This window comes from Narcine bancroftii, chromosome 5 (genome assembly GCF_036971445.1).
Source record: "Narcine bancroftii isolate sNarBan1 chromosome 5, sNarBan1.hap1, whole genome shotgun sequence".
NCBI classification, from domain to species: domain Eukaryota; kingdom Metazoa; phylum Chordata; class Chondrichthyes; order Torpediniformes; family Narcinidae; genus Narcine; species Narcine bancroftii.
Window position 1 is genome coordinate 219,924,554 of NC_091473.1, and position 25,154 is coordinate 219,949,707.

Here is a 25,154-nt window from a genome sequence, read left to right on the forward strand (position 1 = left end):
GGCATGATTCTAGCCCTCGGAGCTGATGTCATAAAGGCCCCGGGAGTCCCAAGCGTCATTGGGTTCCGAGGGATTTAAGCGCGTTGGTTTAGCTCACTCAGGATTGTCAGTGTGATTTGTTCACTGCACTTCCTCTCGTCTACAATGTAATGCAACATGTTATATCATGCGATGTTATATAGTGACCCCTTTCTTGATTATGTACTCCTATTCTCCTGGTGCATTGTTTACCTATAATATGATTAATAAAAAGATTGAAAAGGAAAAGAGTGTGTGTGCATATACAATCCCTTTGATATTCTACACACTGTTAAAAATCCTGCCATTAACCATATACTCTGCCTTCAGGTTTGACATTCCAAATTGCATCACTTCATTCTTATCCAGATGAAATTCCATATCCCACCTTTCTACCCAACTCTGCATCCTTTTTTTTAACCTACAAGAACCTTCCATATACACTATCCACAACACCTCCAACATCGTGTCATCTGAAAACTTAATGACCCATCCCTCTATTTCTTCATCCATATAATTTATAAAAATCACAAAGAGCAGGTTTCCAAGAACAGATCCCTTCGCAACTCAACTAGTCACTGTTCTCAAAGCAGAATATTTTGCATCCATTACCAACCTCTGCTTTCTGCAGGTAACCCCATCCTGAATCTACACAGCCAAAGTTGCATGAATGCCATGACTTATGACTTTCTGAACTAGTTTATCATGGGGAACCTTATCAAGTGTCTTAGTAAAATCCATATGCACCACTTCTACTGCCATACCTTCATGAATGCATTTTATTACCTCTTCAAAAAACTCATGAAAAGAATCATGCTGTCTATGCCTGAGAAGACTGTAGCCAAGAATCCTCTCCAATAGTCCATCCACCATTGATGTAAAGCTCACAGGTGTATAATTCACATGGTTCTCTCTATTAACATTAAAAAAAACAGGTGGACCACAGTTACCATTCTCCAATCCTCAGGTACCTCCCCTGTAACCAGGGAGGATGCAAAGTTAATTGCCAAATCCTAGAAATCTCTTCCATTGCTTCCTGCTGCAACCTGGAGTATATCTCACTTGGCCCATTGGACTTTTCAGACCTGAAGTTTTAAAGAAAAATGCTCCAAACATTCAGTACAATGGTGAATACTTAGCTTTATTTTTCATGCACTATGTATCCATTTTTCCATTTGAGTATGAGGGTGGATTCCTTCAAATTCCATCCAAACGCTCAACGTTTAACATTAATCATTATGATCCCTTTAACTACCACTGGATAAAAACTATTAGGATTCTTCTGAAACTATTCATGATCACTTCTGATCGTGTGAACACAGAATTTACTTACTTTTATGTTTCCGGGAATTGGGACTGGAGGACTTTGAGTGTAATTTGGACATTACCATGATAAATCATTAACTTTAAATAAATTCCACGAAGTGCATTAGATCACAATTAGCTTTAAAAGTGTTTTTGATTTTGGGGCAGAGGAAATTGATGAAATAAAAGACACATGTTGAGTGAAAGGTGCCATAAAATGTGGAGCTAAATTTGTGGAACTTCAAGAAACTGAGCAACCACCGCTGATGGAGGTTGAAACTAAAGTTCATCTAGTTTCGAAAGTCATTTTGAGCAATATACATTTATGGAAGAAAATCAGTGGGATGTAGTGAGGTTGGAAGGTAAGTAATGAGAGTAAGAATTATTGTCCTTTGTAGGATAGCCCTGAGATCGGAGGATTGAACTGATGCAACTGAGAGGACGTTTAATTATGATTCATGAAAAGTACTGGCGAGGCATAATATCTGTCTTTTTGTGATCCGTCTTCATGAATAGTTATTAACTGTACTTGCCACATTTGGGATATTTGGCTTTACAAATGTTTGTGATTACTCAGGTATGTTTAATTGCTTCATTGGTGCAGGTATATGAGAGATAGGCTTACATCTAAGCTTTTGATAACCTTTGGAATGTATAGATGCCATTTTTCAACATGAAGGACAGAATTCTGCCAATTAAAGTCAAATAAGTCATTATGACACTGAGAAACAAGAATAACTCAGAAAGAGACATTGCCAAAGCCTTAGGATTACCAAAATCAACTGTTTGGAACATCATTAAGAAGAAATAGTGTACTGACGAGCTCAATAATTACAAAGGAAATGGTATTCTAAGGAAGACCTCCATTGATGATGCAAAATAAATCTCATCATAATGAAGTAAATTCTCCAAACGCATGTCCGACAGATCAGAAACACACTTCAGGAGGGAGGTGTAGATGGGTCAATGACCACTCTCTGCTAAAGACTTCATGAACAGAAATACAGAGGCTACAATGCAAGATGGAAACCACTAGTTAGCTACAGAAAGTATGACCAGTTAACAGTTTGCCAAGAAGTATTTAAAAGAGCCTGCAGAATTCTGGAAAAATGTCTTGTGGACAGATGATACCAAGATTAACCTGTATCAGAGGAAGGCAAGACGAAAGCGTGGAGGCAGGAAGTCCAAAGCATACCACCTTTGCCATAGTTTTCAACTTGCACTGTAGCCTCTGTATTTCTGTTCTTGAAGTCCCGTGGGAACAATGGTCTATTGCATGTTCACCCCTGCCTTCTGAAAAGTGTTTCTTATCTGTCGCCATATGTTTGTTTGGGTACTTTTCTTCATTCCGATAAGAATTCTTCTGTTATCAGCAGTGGAGGTTTTCCTTGGGGTACCAGTCCTTTCCGATTACTGAGCTCTCCAATGATGTCCAAACTGTTGATTTTGGTAATTCTAATGGTTTGGTGATGTCTCTTACTGTTTTATTATTGTTTTACAGCCATATAATGATTTAATTTGACAGTCATTGGTACAACTCTGGTCCTCATGCTGAAAAATGTCAACTACAGTCTCCAAAGGTGATCAAAAGTTTAGAAGCAAGTATAGGTCTCTTATACCTGCACCAATGAAGCAGTTAAACATACTTGAGTTTCTCACAAACATTATGGTGGCCTGAAATTAGGGAACTAAATATAACAAATGCTGCAATTTCTACATGATCAAACCAAAATGTATATAGATAACCTTGAATAAACTCTAGAATGTCCACTATCATTACATCAATTGTTTGTTTACAAATGTAAAACTGTGCAGCACAGGGGAAAATAAAGGGAAAAAATGTATATTTGTACCAAACATTATGTCGTGTGTGTGTGTGTGTGTGTGTGTGTGTGTGTGTGTGTGTGTGTGTGTGTGTGTGTGTGTGTGTGTGTGTGTGTGTGTGTGTGTGTGTGTGTGTGTGTGTGTGTTTTGAAGTTTTTACATATATGTTCATTGCTGATCTGGCTCCACCTACCAGCCAAACCATATATCTTATTTCCCTAACTATGTAAGTATCTGAGTCTTAAATATATTTAACGAAGGAGCTTCTTTGGGCTAAGAATTCCACAGGTTCTCCATTGTCTGGGAAATGTTGCTCCCTCTCATCACCACCCTAATTAGACAACTCGGAATTCTGAGTCTATGCCCCCATTTCTATTCTCGTCGACCAGCTGGAATAATGCCCTATCTATCTATTTTGTAATTTTATGTTGCTCTCATTCTTCTGAGTTACACTGAGTATATCCATGGCAACTCATTCTCTCCTCATTTATAAACCTCCTCTTCATCACCTTCAAATTAAGGGTATCCTTTTTCAAATAATTTAATTTAGAGATACAGCATGGTAACAGGTCATTCCGGCTGACAAGACTTCGTCACCCAATTACACTCACGTGGCCAATTAACCAACTAACTTCCAAACCTTGCAGCATCTATCACTTACAAATTCATGGCTGGCATGCACATGGAAACACAATCACTACCAATTTCTTCTCCATTGCTGCACAATCTTCATTCACACGTCCACTAACTTTCCTCCATTATGCCTCAATCGATCGCTCCTGTGCAACACATCATTTTGGTAAAAGATTTTCTAGGACGGCGGCCAAGAAATACCAATGTGGCCCAATGTGGCCTTCAGAAAGGTCCGCCACTCAAAATTTCATGATTTATCACATTTATTTAATCAAACTGAAATAGAATTGGATTATATTGAAATTGTTTTGATGTTATTGCATGTTCAGGTACTTTCGGAGACTCACTGAGGAAAATTGCCTGGAAGAGTATTTTTCAGCTCATGGTGACAAGGCAGCTGCAGCAGAATTAAATAGCAATAATTGTTGCATTGGTGGGACATAGCATCTCATATTTTTATATTTAATAACCATTAATAAATTGGGGAAATGAATCGAAGTTGTTGGTCAGGGAGAGAGTGCGTTCTTTGTTAATGACCATTCATTTAACAGTCTGTAGACAAATGGAAGCTTATCTGTAGCTTTGTTGTTTGGAAATGTGTCATTTACTTTCATTTCAAGCCCATGTGCTTCTTAAATTTCATATTCCTTTCGCCAAATTAATGGATTTCTTACCTGTATCTTCTCGCTTTCTTTCCAATGCCTCCATTTCTAAAGAAAGACAAAAGCCACATTTACTAGGTCTATTCTGTATGCTAATTACAATTTTATTTTATGATAACTAGTCTGAAACAATAAATGTAACTGTAATCGCAATATTGTGAGAACTTACCGCCTGAAAGAACCTGGGATCTGCAGGCCAGTGAGGCTTAAATCTAAGGTGGATAATGAAAGGGGCATTCTGCGTGATTCGATATGCAGTCAATTGGATGGACAGGAATGATTAGGGATAGTCAGCATGGTTTTGTAACTGGGGTTGGGGTGGTGGGGGGAATGATGTCTCACAAATCAAATTGAGGTTTTTGAAGATGTGAGGAAAATGGTGGCTCTGCCGGAGCTTCTACAATGGAAGCGCTGCCACCACTGTATTCATAGAACCTTAGAATGCAACAGCAGAGAAAATAGGCCATTTAGTCTATGCTGAAACATCATTCCACAAGTTCCACTGACCTGCAGCCATTCCATAACACCCCAAACCTCTCCCAGCCATGTATATATCTAATCATTTTTAAAACTTAAGTGATCCCGCATTTACCACGTCAAGTGGCAGCTATATTCTACACTCCCACCACTCACTGAAGAACTTCCTCCTAATGTTTCCCCAAACCTTTCCCCTTTCACCCTAAAGCCATGTCCTCTCATATTTATCTCTCCTAATCTAATTGGAGTCTATTCGCATCCACTCTGCCTACACCTCTCATAATTTTGTAAACCTCTATCAAAACTCCCCTCATTCTTCTACACTCCAAGGAATAAAGTCCTAACCTGTTTAATCTTTCACTATAACTTAACTCCTGAAGAGGGCGGAGACACTGCTCCTGTGCAGGGTTCTGCCTCCAAGTCCAACTACTGACTGCTCCATACATGATTTAAACATACTGTTAAAGGAGCCAACTGTGCTTTATTTTAAAATTCTGCGTCTGTGAAGGGAGGGACATTGAGAGGTTGCAGACCCTGGAGAAGCAGTACACCAGAAAACTGGGAGAAAACTCTCATTTGAAGAGGAAAAGCAGAGGAGCAGACCCTCTGGGATAATGACCAGTGAGGTTTATGCAGCTAAAGAACAGACAAACATTCAGCTGTTGGTGACTAGAGATGAGGAACCCACGCAGGCTGAGGGCTGCTGGCGCCTCGCGGCCAAAGAACTCACACCAGGCTGCGGACTGCCTCGAGACTGGCTGAAGGGATACCAGGTATCAGATCTGGGATGTGAGAGGGGCTTCTGAAGGGCTAATACGTTCCTAATGGTGTCAAAGGTTTGGATTTGGAGCTCCTATGGACAACAGTTTGGACTGAAGTCAGTGTAGTACAGAGGCTACGGGAGGGCTGGAGGCAAATCCACAGTCACTCAGTGACTCTTTTGCTTCTCTTTCTCTGACTGTAATGGGTACTGGGCAATTTTCTGCTGATGGTGTAGCTTTGTCTGCCTTACGGTAGTCTAAATGCAATTTTGTGTAATATTACACCTGCTTTATTACATAGCAATAAAATCTTAAATCTTGACCAAGAATGTTGGGGAGGGCAGAGCTATCAACGTCCTATATATATAGATTGCGGAAAGGTATTCAATACATTTCCGCACGGTAGGCTGCTCGGGAAAAGTAGATCTGTGGGATACAGGGTGGGATAGAAAAATAAAGAGAAAATTGGCCTGATGATAGAAAACATCACGTGATATTGGAAGAAAGAAATAAAACACTAACACTTGCAGACACCGTGGTTGAAGTAAAAACATAATGCTGAAGAAACTCAGCTGGTCAAACAGTGTCCTTTATGTTGCAAAGAAGGTACATAACCAATGTTTTGGGCTTGAGGCCTTCATCAAGTTAAGGGTAATGATGGAAGGTTGTTTTTCGACCCGAGGCCTATAACTGATGGTGTACCACAGGAGTCAGTGCTCAGCCCATTGCTGTTTTTCATTTGTATTAATAATGTAGATGAACACGTACATTAGAGTGTGGCACCGTAGATAGTGAAGGTATTTCCCGAAGAATGCAAGAGGATCCTGACTGTTTATGCAGTTTGGCAGATAAATGTGAGGCTTCGCACTTTGAGATGTATAACATGGGAACAGTCTACATGGTGAATGGTAGGGATCTGGAGAGTGCAGCGCACCAGAGGAATATTTGAATGCAGGTACATAGCACCTTGAAAGTGGAGTTACAGGTCGACAGAATGGTTAAAAAGACGTTCAGTACATTGGGCTCCAGCACTCACATTACTGAGGATATCAAAAGTTTAAAGGTTCCTGTTATTGTCACCTATTAATGCATTAAAATGTAACATAGATCATATACTTAAACTTTTCTCTGCCATACGGTCAACAAAGTATCGCCATGAACATTGCCCGGTGCCCCTAACAATAGTAGAAAGGGCAGCAAAAGAGGCCACGAAGAGACACCGAGTGTCCGTGAATTCGCCTTCAGAACCCCGCAATCGCACACATTTTATTCAGGCCATTCGGAACCCGAGCTCCAGATCCAATACTATCAGGAAGCTTTCAGCACCCTTCTTGCCCTCAGCACCTTCTTCTTCCGCGTTTCCGGTACATCTTTCCTGTGTGGGTCCTTCGATCCCAAGTCACTAGTAGACCCCGGGCCATGCGAGTCTTTATTCCGCTGAGCCCCCACCCCCCCCCCCCACTGATCCGCTATCGCGATAACTTTTCCTGCAGGGTCGCATCCTATGCTTCTCATTGTCAAGAAGCGCGTTTTGTTTTACCCCATTTCTTGTGCCCTGAACCGGTCCGCTGCTCAGCCGAAGACTGGTTCGCTGTCCAGTCCACTCTACACCATTCAGGGCACACACTTCCGTGATATCAAGATAAAAAGTGCACCGACGGCTATTTCAACAGGCCATTTAATGCCTGTACGCAGCGAAGCACCACCGTGTCTCTATTCCCCTCTCTGCTATGCAGCTGAAATGCTTTAATTGTTGCAGTTCTGGCCCGTTGAAGTAAACAAGATGGGAGGAAATGTTTCAGTTGTACAAGTCGCCGATGAGGCACTATTTGGAGTATTGTGTTTCGTTTTTATACCGTGATGCGGCAAGGATGATGTCAATCTGAAGAAGGTGTAGAAGATGCTGAGAAGTGTTAAGCAACTCCCGGGCTGTATTCCTTGGACCTGCTCATAGATTAAATAATAACACAAGAGGCTGAACGCAGAGTCTTTTCAAGATTTATGATTCCCTTTTTTGGAATGTAATAGGACAGAGCATATAATATTAGACTAGATGGCTTTCTGCCTGCCGTAAGGTGGAAAATAGTCATTGCAGTCACCCTGGCGCCTCTTAAAGAAGGAGATAAAAGAAGCTAAAGAGAGTCGCTGAAGATTCACTTAGTTTCCTCCCGCAGCCTCTGCAGATGTCCAGAAACTTCCACGACCCATCGCCAAGCGAGCTTCAGAACCCTCTCGAATTCTTGCTCCGATACCTCGATCACAAGAGCCAGTGTCCAACAGCCCGCAACCCGTGCAGGTCCCCGGACCGCGACACCCGCAGCCTGTGTGAGTTCCTCAGCAATTGAGCCCCTCGCTGATCTGCTGCCGAGGTCACCATCCTGCTGGCTTCTTCAGCCGATCATCATCTCGCTGGTCCTCCGCCGTGGTCACAGTCCTGTCAGGTCTTCTCTGCTTCTCTTTCTCAACGTGTGGGGGGTGGAGTAGAGTTGTATTTCTCACTTTCTGCTGCCCTACGATGCCTACTGGTACCCGAAGCCTGCAACCCCCCCCCCCCCCATGACTGCTCCTCCATATTCAGAGCCGTGGTTGCAAGATTTTAGTTTAAAAAAAACAATGTTCCGCTAATAAGCCGTTTAATGCCAGTGCGGACCTACCGGCATTGGGACCGTCCGGTTCACTCTTCCGAGCAGCGCTGTTTTCCAGCTTTCCACTCTCCCGGTTCCACGCCAGCACAGGAGCGCGGGCAACGTCGCCATTATTCCCCATTCCCAGGGTAAGGGAATCGGTAACCACAGGATATTGGTTTCAGATGAGGAGGGGGGAGATTGAACAAGAACTTGAGGGACAACGACTATTTGGGAGAGGGTGTGTAGATTAAGGTGCCGAAGAAGGGGTCTCTGGCAGATATTATTGCATTATTTGGGAGGAAATTGAACGGATAGGTGAGTAGGATTAAGTTCGAGGGCTATCAGCCAAGCGAAAGCAAGTGGAACTGTTGTGGCTGAAATATTTTGGTCGCCGAGGGTAGGTTGATCCGAAGCCGACAGGCTTATTTCCATGGAGATTGATTCAATGTTTCCACATATCGGTGGAGCAGGTTCTGTCTGAGGTGGGTTTCCAACATAGTAAAGCATTGAACCGAGTTTTTCGAATTAAAAGGAACTAAAATATCTTCGGGTGTCAGATCGTTTTAAAAATGTATCCGTTCTTTACTAAATCTGTCTTGGCATCAGTTGGAATGTCCACAACTTTTAAAACGTTGTAGATGGCCCTAACCTTCTGAACCATGCTGTGTCTGTGTGATTGCTTGACATACCTGGTTTATTGTCACATCCGAGCTGCGTTCTCTGTCATGTTAATGTTTTGCGAAAAAAAAAATTCCACAGTGAACACCCACATCCTCTATTTGTCCACAGTCTCTCAACCCTACAAAGATCTAAGTTGATTTTTCTTTTGACTGTTGAATGCGATAGTCTTTGGAATGTACATGTGTTTTTGAAAACGAATTTCAATGTTCGCCGGCAGCCAATCAGATTTAACTGAACTATAATTCTCAAATTCTCTTTTTAATATTTGAACATTATACTTTGCGTCGTTATTCATATTGGCAAAGGGATTTTGAATATTTGGGAATAAACAATGAGTGGCAATTATATTAAAATCTACATATTTGATGATTAAACCCCCATTACCAGTGTAATGGATTAATAATTTGGGAGAATTTGGTAATATTTGGGGAGAATTTGGTAAGATTTAGAGTAGGTTACATACATACACACATTTTCAAAGAGATCTTATTTGAAAGACTGAAGAAATACTGAAGATCTTGGAGAATGTTATGCACATTCACAGGTGGGTGCTAATTGACGCCATAAAATGAATGGACTGGAGACAGGCTGGCTACAAGTACCTTTCTGAAGGGTGCTCACAGAAAGGTCATACCTGGGTTTTGTTTATCTAACAATAGCTTGAGCAGAAGAAAGAACTCCTGTTGTTTGCTGAAGAAGGTGGGGGATTTGGAAGGGAGAGAGTCACATGGGGCTTGCCTGAAGTTTCAATTGGAGAGAGGGAGAGAAGAGAAGCCCTCTCAGCTTGTGTGTGTGTGTGTGACACTGAAAAGCAGCTGAACAGTGCAATCTAGGAAGAGCTGGTTGAAACTGATGAAAAGTTTCAAAGCAGTGGATGGCTGGTAGTGCTACCTCTCTGATGTTTCTCTTGGAATAAAAGGAACAGAAGGAGCTCTGTCATAACCTGAAAGAAAGAGGTTACCATCTGGAAAACCCTGATGGGGCAAGTTTCATCAGCGAGACATTGAGGTGAATAATGGTGGTACCTCAGTTGTGGAAATCCTGGAACAACAAATCTCTGCAAACCCTACAAGAACCTTCCTGAGTGGTAAACTTTTATCTTTCGAGCACCAAAGCCTGGTGAACTTTATACATGTTAAATTCTGTGCACAGTATAAGAACTTGGAAGAAGAAGTGAGATTGAACTGTGAACCAAAGAACTTTTCTTAAATTTACACACACATTACATACACGTGCACTTAGAATTAGAAGGGGGTTAATTTGGGTTAGTTAAATATAGAGTTAAGTTAAAGTTTGATTCTATTTTCATATTTAAAGTTGATTAAAAATAACTTTTGTTTTAAAAAACACTTATCTTGGTAAATGTCTATTGCTGCTCGGTTTTGGGGTTCTTTGGGCTCATAACACCAGCATGTACTTTATAATTATATTAATCATTCTTAGGATGTCCTTGAAAATTTCTTGATTAAAATAAAAATCTTGCAATATTTCTGACAAAAAGCACTTCCATTGAAATGGAAACCTTTCTGCTGATGACATTTAAGGAAATGTAATAGATTCCGATGTTATATTTACAAAACAACTTATATTTAACAAGAGGAGTCTGTGAAAAAATATCCTTTTTGAATTTTTATCCCGTTGATTTTAATATTATGGGATTTCACCTCATAATTCGATATAATTATGATGTGTAATTGGCACTGAATACAATGCACAAACTGGACGCCATTTTCCAATATAAATTTATATTTCATTTCAGAATGAATGTGTGAAAGAACAAGTCTCATAATATAAATACATCAAAACTATTGTAGTTAAAATGTACAGTTTATCAAGCAGTTATAGGAATTGATACTACTCTGGAATATAAAAAAATAAGGCCAATGTTACAACAAAAATCACAGCAAAAATAATGGTGTAAACAGTATGGACATTTATATCTTTTTGAAAATGGCATATTTAATTTCAATGGCATTATCTGGGTGATAACACTCTAGTCGGTGTTCTTACTGAGTCTCCATCAATTCCTCTGAAATGTATACTATGCAAGTCTCAATTTGATGGTGTGGGTTTGGTTGTGTGACAAAAGGGTCTCCGATCAACCGCTTTGTGCACAGTTTAATATTCCCTATTGCCCATAGATAGCAAATGTGGCATCCCCTCGAAATCGGTTGAATCATACAGTGCAGTAAATGGACACCTTAATGACAGTCCCTTGCTTTTTGAACTCATGATGAACAATCATGCCCAATAATTAAGCCATTATTTTCTATGTAACACAATCAACTTATGTTATATAAAGCAGCGTTCTTCAGATTCTTGGTCGTCCAACTTGATGTCAATCCTGTGCTCTTGTTCTCAATAAAAATATTTTGCCAGTGAAAATGTGATCAATGGTTCGAAAAATCAAGTACATATGTTCTATTTTTGCTGTCTCATGATAAAGTATTTTTATGACGCCCAACACATTCCTTAACCAAGGACAATCCTCAACATCTATGAAGTTGAGAAAGCTCACTTACCGGCACTTATTTTCTAATCTTATTTTGATTAATGCTGAACTTAATTCATTAAAGTGTATTTTATAAAGCTACAGTGATCTTAGAAACATTTATTATTATGGTTAGATCGCTGGGTTACTTTATTTCATGTTGACTAACTTGGGCTAAAATAGTGTACAGACATACTTATTTGTCTGTCTGATCGTTTATCACCTGATTAATTTATTCTTCAGATAAATTACTTTTTTATCCTTGTGGAAGCCAAAATGAAAAATCTGAAATATTTATGCAATATGCTTATTTACTTGTGAACTCAATTTTAATCTGGATTACACATATTATTTGAAATTCATATAGATTAATTTAATCTTTCTTTGATCTCGCTTAAAATTTACTTTAGACTATCATGAATAACCAACATCTAAAAGTCAGAGGGAGAAATCTTACCATCTGCTTTGAAATTGCCTGGCTACAGATTAAAATGGAGTAGCTCACATTGCAGATAAACTAGTGGTTCTTTTCAAACATTTTGTTACATAAATTGACACGTGAGACTGTTTATCATTCAAAATTATAATATCGCGTGATTGTACATAGTTCACCAAATCATTTCTCGAATTTTCCCAACTGCCTTAATTGTTCTAGACATTAGTTTGGATTTCAATTGCAATGCCAAAACTTTATGCACCTTTTCCCCTAACTCATAATATTTCTGTTGAGATCTTTGCAATAAATGTTCAACTCAATAAGTTTGTAATGTATTATATTTCAATTTCATAGAATCTAAATAAGCTTTTTTCCCTTATTTAATGTAATTTTCTGTAACCTCTTTTCCAAAACACATTTCTTTTTCCAACTTATCACCTTCCACTAAATATTGTTTTTTCTTTAACTGTAAAACTAATAATCTGATCCATTAAAAAGGCTTTTAAAGCATCCCATAATACAAACTTACTATTCACAGAATCCATATTTGAATCCAAAAACTGTTGAATTTGCTCATTAATATACTTACAAAGTTCATAATTTTTCAACAACAAAGATAAGAAGAAGCCATCTTATCCGTTCCAGCATATGTTAATAAAACCAATCAATGATCTGATAAAATGCTAGATTTATATTCATATCCAATAATTGAGCTGACAATAAAAAAAATCATTTCTAGAATAAGTATCATACTGAGCTGAATTATATGAATAATCTCTCTTTTGGGTTTAATTTCCTCCAAACATCAATTAAATTTCTTCATCTAAAATAACAATTTTTTGAACCATCTCACTTTACCTGATTTATCAACTAAAGGATCCAAACAACAATTAAAGTCACCCCGTATAATAATTTGATCATTAGAATGTGATAAATTAAACAAAACGTTTTGAAAAAACACCTCATCATCCACATTTGATGCATAAATATTCACCAAAGTCCAAGATTCTGAAATTAACTTTCAAAACCCTTCCAATTGAATCATATACAGAATCCAAAATAAAAGATAATTTTTAATGAATTAAAATCACCACTCCTCTGGCTTTAGAATAAAAAGAAAATTACAAAACCTGTCCTACCCAATCTCTTTTCAACTTTTGATGTTTAATTTCCGTCAAATGAGTTTCTTGCAAAAATGCAACGTCAACTTTAAATTTCTTAATATAAGAAAACCCCCTCTTTTGTTTAATTGAATTATTAAGCCCATTCACATTAAATGTAGCAAATTTTAAATTAGCCATCTACAATATGGGTCTCCATCCCCATAAAAAAATTAATAAACACTTCTCAAAGAATAAAAAGAAAATAGATCCATATTCTAAAATATACACAAAAAACTCAAACCCCCTTCCCCTTTTAAGTACCAAGTACTATTCCCCATAAGTGTTGGTGTTGGCTGAGCTACAATGAGACCTTGCATCTCCACCTGAACAGATTAACCACACTATATATATAGTCCATAACTTCACATATGATACGCTTCTTCCAAATCTTTATTCACTTGATCATCATTGATTATAATCTTTTCACAATCACTTGAATCTTTCTGCCACATCTATTCCAACTGATCTTCCTGCACTTTCTTCTTTTTTTCCTTCTGAACTCTATGACCATTACCATTCTTTATAGCAGCTCCATTCGATATTTGTGCTTGAGAAGGCAAAGACCAAGATCCAGGAAAAAATTAGCAAAAATCAATGCATCTCCATCATCATCAAAAAATTGAGACTCATATTCCCCAGCTGGAAATCAAAAAAGCAAATTTATATCCTTTCTGCCAAAGAACAGTTTTCGCTGAATTAAATTCTTTACTTCTCTTAATAATATTTTGACTAAGATCCACATAAAAAACTTCTATTCTGAACCATTAAAGGACCTCCATGTTATCTTGCATTTTGAACTGCCGATCTTAAAATTAACTCTCTATCTTGATATCTCCAACACCTAATCAAAACAGAGGTGGTTGGCCAGGCAGTGGTTTCCTTCTCAAAGCTCTATGTGCTCTGTCCAGTTCCAAACCACTCAGATAGTGGGTAATCCCATTATCTTCATATTATTCCTATGGCTCGGATTCTCCAATGAATCAAAATTCTTCAATAAATCAGTCTTCTCAATCCTCCATCCCATAAAAGAATTATTAAAAGTATCCAGCTTTTGTTGACATTGATCAATATCACAAACACAATCTTCAAACTTATCTTCCATCTTCTTAATTTTTTTCTTGAACTTTATCCACCACCTTTGCATATTTTGCAACATCAGCTTGACTGATGAAATATCTTCCATTATATTTGCAAGCTTACTGTTAACAGATGTAAAACCCAAAGAAATCAGCTGTGACATTGCCTGGAACTGAGTTTCAAAATAATCTTTATATTTAGAGAAGATGCCTACCCTGGGCTGCAACAGTCTTCTCTTCTATTCCTTCCTGTTCACTAAACAATTCTTCTTCTGAACTGGTTTCCCAGTATTGCTGCACCAGCTCTTTTATTTCCTTCCTCCACAACAGTAACTTTTTAATGTCCTGAGCCTCCCCCTTGGGCTTTGGTCCTGTCCTCTGCTGATCCTGACTCATTAGATCGATGAGCACGAGCCCCTCCCCCCACCTCAGAGTGGAAGATACTCGGAATAGTGCACACGTGCGAAGATTCTTCAACTTGAACAGAAAGAAGAACGTCAGGCATCATCTTGACTGGGGCTCCATAACCCAGGCTCCGGCGTCACTTTTGGAGTCGCCAGCTGTCATTGCTGAACGCGAGGAGGAAGAATACTCAATGTACCTGGTTCCAGCTCTGAAGTAGGCCAAACTTCTTCTAAACTTACCGATTGCTTTAAAATCAGTTTCTTCATCGTTTGGGCTCTCGTTTATTTTCATTCTTATACTTAATTACTTCCAAAAACAAACACTATAGACTTCTCCCAATTCCCTCCCACATCTCTTTCTTCTGCAATTAGAGAGCTACCTGTCCTGTTCTTCTGCCCTCTCCCCATCACTTCTCAGCTTCTTTCTCTTCTACCCTCCCACCTATATCCCCCCTTTCTCCCTGTTAGCCTGGGTTCATCCCTCTCCTATCCTCTCACTCTTTGGCATTTTTATTGAGGCGTCTTCCTGATTTTTGGCACTTGTAAATAATCACTCAGATATGAAATGTCAACTGCCTCTTACTTTCATTGAATGAGATGCTAAGAGTTTCCAGCATTACTATTTACTACCCTTTCCTACAGTCCCTAAAATAAAGGTAGAATTTTAAATAACTTCCAGTCATGCAGTACCTTAACCGAGGCTAGATGTGATATAAATACCAATTCCAGTGCCTCAGCAATTTCTCCACAATGTCATATATATATATATAACATATATAACAATTACAGCACGGAAACAGGCCATTAGGCCCTTCTAGTCCACACCGAACCAAACACTTCTCTCTAGTCCCACCTACCTGCACAATGACCATAACCCTCCACCTTCTTCTCATCCATATACCTGTCCAACTTTTTCTTAAATAATAAAATTGACTCTGCCACCACTATTTCTCCCGGAAGCTCATTCCACACCGCTACCACTCTCTGAGTAAAGAAGTTCCCCCTAATGTTACCTCTAAACCTCTGCCCCTTAACTCTTAACTCATGTCCTCTTGTTTCAATCTTAACGGAAATAGTCTATCCGCATCCACTCTGTCTATCCCTTTCATAATCTTAAATACCTCTATCAAATCCCCACTCAACCTTCTACGCTCCAAAGAATAAAGACCTAATCTGCCCAATCTCTCCCTGTACTCTAGATGCTTAAACCCAGGTAACATTCTGGTAAATCTTCTCTGCACTCTCTCCACTCTGTTTATATCCTTCCTATAATTAGGCGACCAGAACTGCACACAGAACTCTAAATTAGGCTGCACCAACGTCTTATACAATCTCAACATCACCTCCCAACTCCTATATTCCATGCAATGATTGATAAAGGCCAGCATACTAAAAGCCTTCTTCACCACCCTATTCACATGAGTTTCTACCTTCAGGGAACGATGTACCATTACTCCTAAATCCTTCTGCTCTTCTGTATTCATCAATGCTCTCCCATTTACTACATATGTCCTGTCCTCAGATGCTCTTGATGAAATGTTATATTCCATGGGAGAGCAAGTTCCTTCCAAGTAAATGTATATGGTCCAATATGGTCTTCATTCCCATTTTACAAAGAACTTCACAACGATTAATGCAAATGAGTAATATTCATTTAATTTAAAAATTAGTAGAATTAAGGTCACTGTTTCTAACATGTTCCCATATGAACACTTTAATCACTTTCACTGTCGCATTTCCCAATTAGTCCCTCCTTCTCTTTCTGGTCAGTTCTTGACATATTGCTAAAGACAACATTCCTCAACTTACTTATCAACCTCCACCCTGTCCGAATGCTTAGCATGCTGGCAGGCATAATATGAAATATGTTGAAATCACATTTTATTACAACAGTATTATTTTTGCAACTACTTGTGATCCTCCAACATATTTGATACTCTATTTCTCTTGACGGTAGGGGGTCTATAGCAGAATTACATCAAAGTAACCATCTTCATCTTTCACTACAGAGACGCACAACAAAACCTCAGGAATATCCTCTCTCATCACTGACTCAATGTTCTACAAAATCAGAAAACCAAGTTTTCCTCCTCTCCAACTTCCAGCTTTATTGTGCTTGTAGCATTTGTTCCATGAAAGATGGAAATGCCACCCCTATCCTTCTTCTACACTGGAGAAATCAGACATTCAGGAATAATGAAGTGCTTTTAATGAATTTAAATCTCTAGTCTCCTTGTAATTTTGGTCAATACCGCTATTAAAATGCATCAGAACGTAGGCACATGTGATCTAAGTCTGAATGAGGTTTCCTCGGAGAACAGACACATTTGAATGATCAGAGGGTGGAATTATACCAAATGTGAAATACAAAAATATAACCGTGATTGTCAAGCTGCAACATTTTGGCTTTCCCACATAATGCTATGAAAATTTACTCATAAAACACTGAAGACTGGTTTGAAATTTATCTGAGCATCAGTGGAAAATTGCCTGTTCACTAATTATTGTACAATAAGCAATGTAAAATACAATTTATTTAATAGCTTTGTTACCCAAGTTCAAAATGGAGATATTACAACTTAACACAAAAAATGGAGGGAATTTATATTTGAAAGGATTCCTCAATTATGAATTAAGATCGGCAAATAAGCTGACCTAATTCTTGCTAACTTCAATTCATTATTAACAACAACACAGTTCTAATTGTTTTTACCATATAAAGCGGACATTCCAACCTATCGAGTGACCTTCCGGTGCCTCTGTACAATGTATCCTGGAATACAATGTAGCTAAGTTGGAAGTTTGCCTTTTCACGTGGATAAATATCAAATCTGCAGCCTTGTGCGACTTAGCTATGATTGGTCAAACATCTTGCCAAGGTCAAGATATTGAAACAATTGTGTTACAATTATAACAATTCAAGAAACATTACCAATGTGATCTTGGACTGTCCATTCCAGCAGTTTCTTCTAAGCATATATAAAGAAACCAAATATAACCTGTGATTGAAGTTGCCAATGTACGCATAAATATTAGCCAAGGCTTGCTCATTTCTCATAAAAAGGAAACAAAGAAAATATAAATATATTCATCTGAGAAAATTATTTTAATGCATGCTTATTATACTTTATGGAAAACAATGGAATAACATCATGCATTTGCATCAAAGATATGGATCAAAAAGCCAATATAATTGAACATCACCTTATACGATTTATAACTAAACATTCAGAAAACAAGTTGAATAAATTTGAAAGTACTCAACTTTGTTTAAGTGTTTATTATGTTGTGATTTCACATTTTAGATTAGTTTTCTAATGAGTTGATTGTCAGGATGTGTTTTCAAAATGTTTTTCTGTCAAGCCTCAAATCATTATTTCAACATTCAGTTGCCCAAAGCACATGGCAATTTACAAATTTTACCATCTTCTTTCTTCCCTGTGATTTAAAGTTGAATATTGATTGATGATTCTAAGTTCTCAACCCCTCTCTAAAGAAATCACTCCACACTGATATACTGGAAGATATAGGCAAGATAGAACATGTGCAAATGAATAACAAGTGGCGTTCATACCATGGAAGTGAAAGACAGTGAGAATTCCAACAAGAAAGAAACTAAGCATTGTCACAGAATTTAAAAGATTTACTATTACCTCGGTGGAGCGATCATTTTGCATGTTCGTTGAAACATATGATACATGATGATGGTTTTATTGGCATGAGTTTTGCTTGGAGTTGGCAGTGAACTATGATCATTAATTGATCCACAATACATCACCAGCTCCTGATTACATGATAATTATACATAAATATAGGTCTGGTCCTTGGTTGAGGTACTAAATTGGAGAAAAACCAATTTTGAGCCAATGAGAAAAGATCTAGAAACTATGGATTTAGATAGGTTATTTTCTGTCAAGGTATTCTCGGTAGGTGAAAGGCCTTCAAAGGGGAAATATTGAGAATACAGTGTTCGTTTGTTCCTGATAGGATTAAAGCAAAATCAACAGGCAGAGAAACCTTGGGTTTTGAGGATATTGGTGATCTGGTTAAGAAGGTACGTAGCAAGTTCAGGAAGCAATAAGAAAATGAGGAGTATAAAATTCATGAAAAAAATAAAAAGGAAATCAGATGGGCAATATGAGGTTATTTTGACAGACAAGATGAAGAAAAATCTGATGGGCTTCTCCAGGTGTATCTAGTGCAAAGTGATATTAAGGAACAAAATTGGTCTTCCTAAAAATTGGAACTGTCTGCTATATATCGAACAAACAAAAAAGTGAGGGAGATCTTGAATGATGCCTACATCTGTATTTACTTGGGAATCTGGCAAACAACCAGTGAGATCCTGGAATTTATACAGATTAAAAAGGTGAAGGTGCTTTTGGATTGAAGCAAATAATTGAGATTAAATCCCCAGGGTTTGACAAGGTATTCCCTTGGACCTTGAGAAAGGTTAGTGTTCGAATTTCAGGGACCCTGGCATATGATGTCATCAATCTTAAAAATAATCCAGGAAATTATAGGACGGTAACCCTGACATAAGTAGCAGCTACATTACTGGAATGCTCTCTAAGAAATCAGATATTGTGGCGACATGAGCAGTGGAAGTAACATAGCCACCACGTTGAGGGTTGCTAATTACTTTTTATTCAAATACAGCGCACCCCTCTAAGGGCAGCATGATCTCAGTCACCAGGTGCATTGTGACATCATAATTGCTGCCCAGGGTGCACGCTGGAAGGGATGCTGGAGTCAGAGAGAAACCTCTGATGACGCCATTTCCCCATGGCTTCCCCGCCACGTGGCGATAGAAGCAGGGTCGGTTCGCCATGAGGATGTGTGCTGCCACACAGTACAATTATTTGGATGGCCAGGGATGGATTAAGGATAATCAACATAGCTTTGTCCACCCCAGTTCATGCTTAACCAATCATATAGAGATTTTTGATGTGGTTACCAGGAAATGGCCGGAGCTACTGCAATGGAAAGGCTGGGAGTGAAGACACAACGTTGTTCCTCAGTGTGGTTTTCAAACTTCCCCCAAACTCACATTCCACCTAGGTAATCCCTATGCCATGAGTGCTCTATGACTGGTAAGGGTTTGCTTAAAGTGGTATGTGAGTTGAAAGAAAAAGATTTTAAAAGAAAAAGATTTTAAAACCATTATTTTAATCGTATCTAATTGACTCGATATATCCACGGTAATATTCCAAAAGGAATGGCCCAATGACAAATTTTCTCAAGCAAAATATTTCAGTAACAATTGGGCCAAGAGCAGTGGTTCTCATCCTTCTCTTCCCACTCACATACAACCTTAAGGAATCCTTAACCTTGGAGTCTGTGCCAAAGATGGCGGCATCTGTGCTGGGTAGAATATCACGAGGGGTTGCAGACTCCAGGGGAGCAAGACACCGGTGCAGGGCTCCAGAACTGGAGAGAAGACCCTCTGTTAAGAAGGAAAAGCATAGGAGACGACCCAACAGGGAAGTTGACTACAGCAGCAGATCAATGAGAGGCTCGGAGGCTGAAAGACTCACCCAACCTTTGGGCTGCTGGAGTGTGATGCAAGAGAACCAGGAATAGGTCCCAGGATTTGAAATGATGCTGAGGAAAAGAAGGGTTTCTGAATGGCCCTGAGCACTGAAGCCTTCCTGATTGTATCAGAGGTTTGAACCTGCAGCTCCTGTTGTCGATTGTTGGAACTGAAATCCGAGCAGCTCCAGAGGCTTCGGGAGTGTGGGGGGCAAATTCACGGAGAAACAATGAATCAAAAGAGACTTCATTTTGGTTTTCTTTTATCATTCGGGATGCCGGGCAATGCTGGTAGTGACTCATTGTTTGCCTTTTCGAGGACAGAAGTTGAAGTATGTCATGTATATCACATTCTACTCAATGATAATAAAAGGAACATACAAAGATTTGAAGATGAAGGAAAGGATGTGGATGTTGTTTATGTGCAAGGATCGTGACAAGGTTCCGCATCAGAGTTTTGTTAGAAAAGATCACTCGTTGAGGTAGAAAGCTTTACTCGACATTAGCTTTATGAGATTAGCCAGAGCTTGCTAGTGGATGATTTCCTCTCAAACTGTAACTAGTGGTACGCTTCAGAAATCAGTGCTGGGTCAATCGTTGTTTGTCATCTAAATCAATGATCTGGATGATAATGTAGTAAATTTGATGAACATGTTTGCTGATGCCATAAAGATTTGAGGTGTAGGCAACAGCGGGTAAGGCTTTGAAAGCTTTCAGAGGGATCTGGACCAGTTGAGATAATGCGGGCTGCAAAATGGAAAATGGAACAATGCAGACAAGCGTGAGGTGTTGCATTTTGGAAGGACACATCACAGTCAATGGTAGGGCATGGAGGAGAGTACTGGAACAGATAGATGTGAGAATACAGATATATAATTCCCTGAAAGTTGCACATTGGCTGTCAGAAATTGAAGTATTGAGTACAAGAGTTGGGATGTTGTTGTAAAGTTGTACTAGATATTGGTAAGGCCAAATTCGGAGTATTGTGTGTAATTCTGGTCACTTAATCACATGAAAAATATTAATATGATTGGAAAAAGTGCAGAGAAGATCTATTAGAATGTTGCTGGAGTGGAACTGAGTTACAGGGAAGAATTAAACAGGTTAGAACTACTTCCTGGAGCATAGAAGAAAGAGGGGAATTTTAATAAATGTATAGACAACAGGTTAGAACAATAAAATAGCAATTTATTGAATTTACATTAATTCCTATTTCATTCTAACCTCCGGGGGATGAATGAACAACATGTTTCTACGGTCTTAACAATATGATTGATTTATTCCTGCAATTTCTGAAGTGTTTGCAAAGTCTTAACATTCTCCCAAATTAAAGGGATACTGCTCAATGCAATCTTAAAATATAGTCTTATCAACGATACATACTATTACAATAGTAATAATGCATATGTAGGAAAGAGAAGCTTCATTACATGGGGAAGAAAGTGACCAGTATTTTTGATAATGGTTGGTCAAAGATGGAGGACAGCAGAAATATATTAGTGTCATTGAAAAATGTAAACTTTAGAAATCCGCATGGTGGAGGCCACATGATGCAGATTGATGGTAAAAATATATATAAATGGTCCACTGTGGTATTAAGCTAATAACATTGTCAGACATAAAGGGATGAAAATGCCAATGTTGAATGAATGCTCCAATTGTTCTTGAATTTCCTTTGCTTAGGTGTGGAGAACCAATTTTTAAATGTAAGAAACCAATAAATAGGCACAAAATAGTTTAAAATGTTCCTCGAAAGGGAATTTGGAGTTTAGTTCACAATCCTATTGCCAAAAATCTTCTTTAATGAAAATAAAAACAGTTATTGTCAACTGCTTCAAATTCGTGTGTTAGAACGGAGGTGACCAGTATCTCAAATTGAAAATAAATTGAGATGTATTAGCATACTGAAATTTTCAGAAGTGGTAATGTGTGAATAATACCTTCCAGACAATAATATGGATCAAAACTGCATTAGTTCGCAAAACTTAATTTTAGTGACTTAAATGTGATGAAAGTATTAATTGCTGCTCTCTTTCAGGTACATAGACACATTATTAGCAATTCAAGTCCAAGAGGAGAAAAATATAACAAAACTAAAGAAGGAAGAGAAAATAAATATTAATATTCATAGTCAGTTGTTGAAAATGTGCTGTTTCAGTATTACACACAGATAATTGATAATCTGGAAGTTGCATTCTGAATATTGCATCGTGAGAATTATTATTAATTCAATCAAATCCTAAATGAATACATTTACATCGTTCTCAGTGATATCCAACCTTACAAAAGGTCTCTCTCCTCCCTCCTCTCCCCTTTTCTCCCTCTGTCCCTTTCTTTCTCCCATTTCTCCCCTCTCTCTCTTCTCTCTCTCTCTCTCTCACACACACACACACACACACCCAGACCCACACCACACACACACACACACACACCCAGACCCACACACACACACACACACAGACACACACACACACACCCAGACCCACACCACACACACACACACACACACACCCAGACCCACACACACACACACACACACACACACACACACACACACACACACACACACACACACACACACACACACACTATCGCCCTCCCTCCCTCTGTATATATTGTTGGCATCCGAACCTTTAAACTTTAGAACAGCAGGCTAAACTGAACAATCTTAATTTTTTATGCTTCATTCCGAGTATTTGCGTAGTCTGACACTTCATCCTCTGATGCATATCGACACCATGGTGATTTAAAAAATACTGTCAGCAGCAAACTTACCTAATCTGTCCATTTTAATTGTTATTGTTATAACCATATTCATTACAGCACAGAAACAGACCCTTGGCCCTTCTCGCCTGTTCCGATTGATTTTTCTGCATAGTCCCACTGACCTGCATCAAGTCCGTAGCTCTCTCTACCCCTCCCATCCATGTACCTGTCCAAATTATCTTAAAAGTTAAAATTAAGCCCGCAATCATCACCAGCTGGCAGCTTGTTCAACACACTCTTGGTCCACCAATTAGTGTGTGAAGAAGATTCCCCTTATGTTCCCGCTAAACATTTCTCCTTTCACCGTTAACCTATATCCTCTGGTTTGTATCTCATCTCTCCTCAGTTGAAAAAGGTTAACTACGTTTACTCTGTCTATACCCATCATAATTTTGTATATCTCTATCAAGCACACCTTATTCTTCTACACTGCAGGGAATAAAGTCCTAACCTATTTAACCTTTCCTGTAAATTAATTCCTGAAGTCCTGGCAACATCCTGGTAAATTTTCTCTGCACTCTTTTGATCTTATTGATATATTTCCTGTAGTTAGGTGACCAAAACTACACACAATACTCCAAATGTGGCCTCACCAATGTCTAATACAATTTTACCATAAAATTCCAACTTCTTTATGAAGACCAATCCTATATGATTTATGAAGGGCAATAGGCCATAGGCTATATTCACAGCCCTAACTACATATGATGCCATTTTCAGGAAATTAGGTATCTGTATTCCCAGATCTCTCTGTCTACCGCACTTCACATTGCCCTACCATTTAGCATGAATGTTCCAATGGTTTGTCCTTCCAAAATGCAACACCTCACAATTGTCTGCATTAAATTCCATCTGCCATTTTCAGCCCAGTACTCCAGCTGGTCCAGACCCAGCTGTAAGTTTTGAAAGCCTTCCTCATTGTGCCCCCACTCGCTATATCATCTGTACACTTGCTGATCCAATTTACCATATTTTAACAAGATCATTGATGTAGATGACAAGCAACAATGGTCCTAACACTGATCCCTAAGGCACACCACTAATTACAGACCTCCAGCCTGAAAGCAACATTCACTACCACTCTCTGGTTTCTCCATATAGCCAATGTCAAATTCAGTTTACTATCTCACCATGAATTCTGAGCTTCTGAACCTTCACAAGTAATCTCCTGTGAGGGACCTTGTCACAGGTCTTACTAAAGCCCATGTAGACAACATCTACAGGCTTTCCTTAATAAACCTTCCTTGTAACTTTCTGGAGAAAATCTACAAGAGTGATTGAGCACTACCTACCATGCACTCCCCCAATCAGTCTCTGGCTTTCTAAATACTCTTCTATCCCACCTCTTAGAACACCTTCTAATAATACAGCTACAATTGACATCAGGCTCATTGGCCGATAATTTACTGAGCTACTTTTGGAGCATTTTTAAACAACGAAACAACATGGGCTACTTTCCAATCCTCTGGCACCTCACCTATGGCTAAGGACATTTGAAATATTTCTGCCAGGGCCCCTACAATTTATATTTCCCTCAATGTCTTTCGCAATACATCTGAAAAGTGGATTTTCCCGAAGGAACTAAGTGGATATTCGGGAACTACAAGACAATGAGTAAAACTGCAAAAGGTTTTCAAGTAGACCAGAAATTGGAATCCATTTTCCCGGATGCTGCTCATGGACACTTGTCGGCAGTGTGCTGGTGTTAGCTTGGTCATCGGCAGGTACAGAATGTTGGAAAGAGATCTTGTGTGTATTAATTAATACATCTATATTTCATGGAACTGTGGCGCTGCACATTGTCATGGCAAACTGGCCCTGCATGTATCACCACATGGCGGGATAACCACGGGGAAATAGCGTGGTCAGAGGTTTCTCTTTCACTCCAGCATCCCTTCCAGTGCGCACCCTGGGCAGCAATTATGACATCACAATGCACGAGGTGACTGAAGACATGCTACCCTTAATGGGGCGCACTATATTTGAATAAAAACATTTGTTAATGACCCTCAACATGGTGGTTGTATCTCTCTCACTGCTCACACCATCACAGTGGTGACCCCGATGAGCCCAGATGAATTTCTGGACTCCTGAACACCATGTATTCAGCAGAGCTTAATGCTGTCTCCATCAAGCTTCCCCTCGTTTGGACCCATCGACCGAGAACGTGGTTTCAACTCCGCAACATCTCCACAAAAGCCACGGTTTTACCTCGTCGTGAGTGCTCTGGACCAAAATATGGCGGTGAGGGTGGATGACATCATTCACCATCCCCTGGCTGTGGGCAAGTAAACCGCC

The 25,154-nt window shown here is 39.1% G+C and overlaps 1 protein-coding gene and 1 long non-coding RNA gene across 3 annotated transcripts in view; one reads left to right on the plus strand and one right to left on the minus strand.

Moving 5' to 3' along the window:
- Positions 1-14,500, minus strand: part of LOC138765527 (uncharacterized) — a 142,874-nt gene extending 128,374 nt beyond the window's left edge. The window contains exons 1-2 of the mRNA XM_069942557.1: positions 14,370-14,500; positions 4,455-4,490 (exon numbers count right to left, since the gene is read on the minus strand). The gene's annotated coding sequence lies outside the window, so the exon portion shown is untranslated. The remainder of the gene's footprint in view (positions 1-4,454; positions 4,491-14,369) is intronic.
- Positions 14,501-14,570: 70 nt separating this feature from the next.
- The window catches only part of LOC138764885 (uncharacterized), a 162,214-nt gene continuing 151,630 nt past the window's right edge, over positions 14,571-25,154 (plus strand). For both annotated transcript variants that reach the window (XR_011358338.1, XR_011358339.1), the window contains exon 1: positions 14,571-14,772. This is a non-coding gene — a long non-coding RNA (uncharacterized lncRNA). The remainder of the gene's footprint in view (positions 14,773-25,154) is intronic.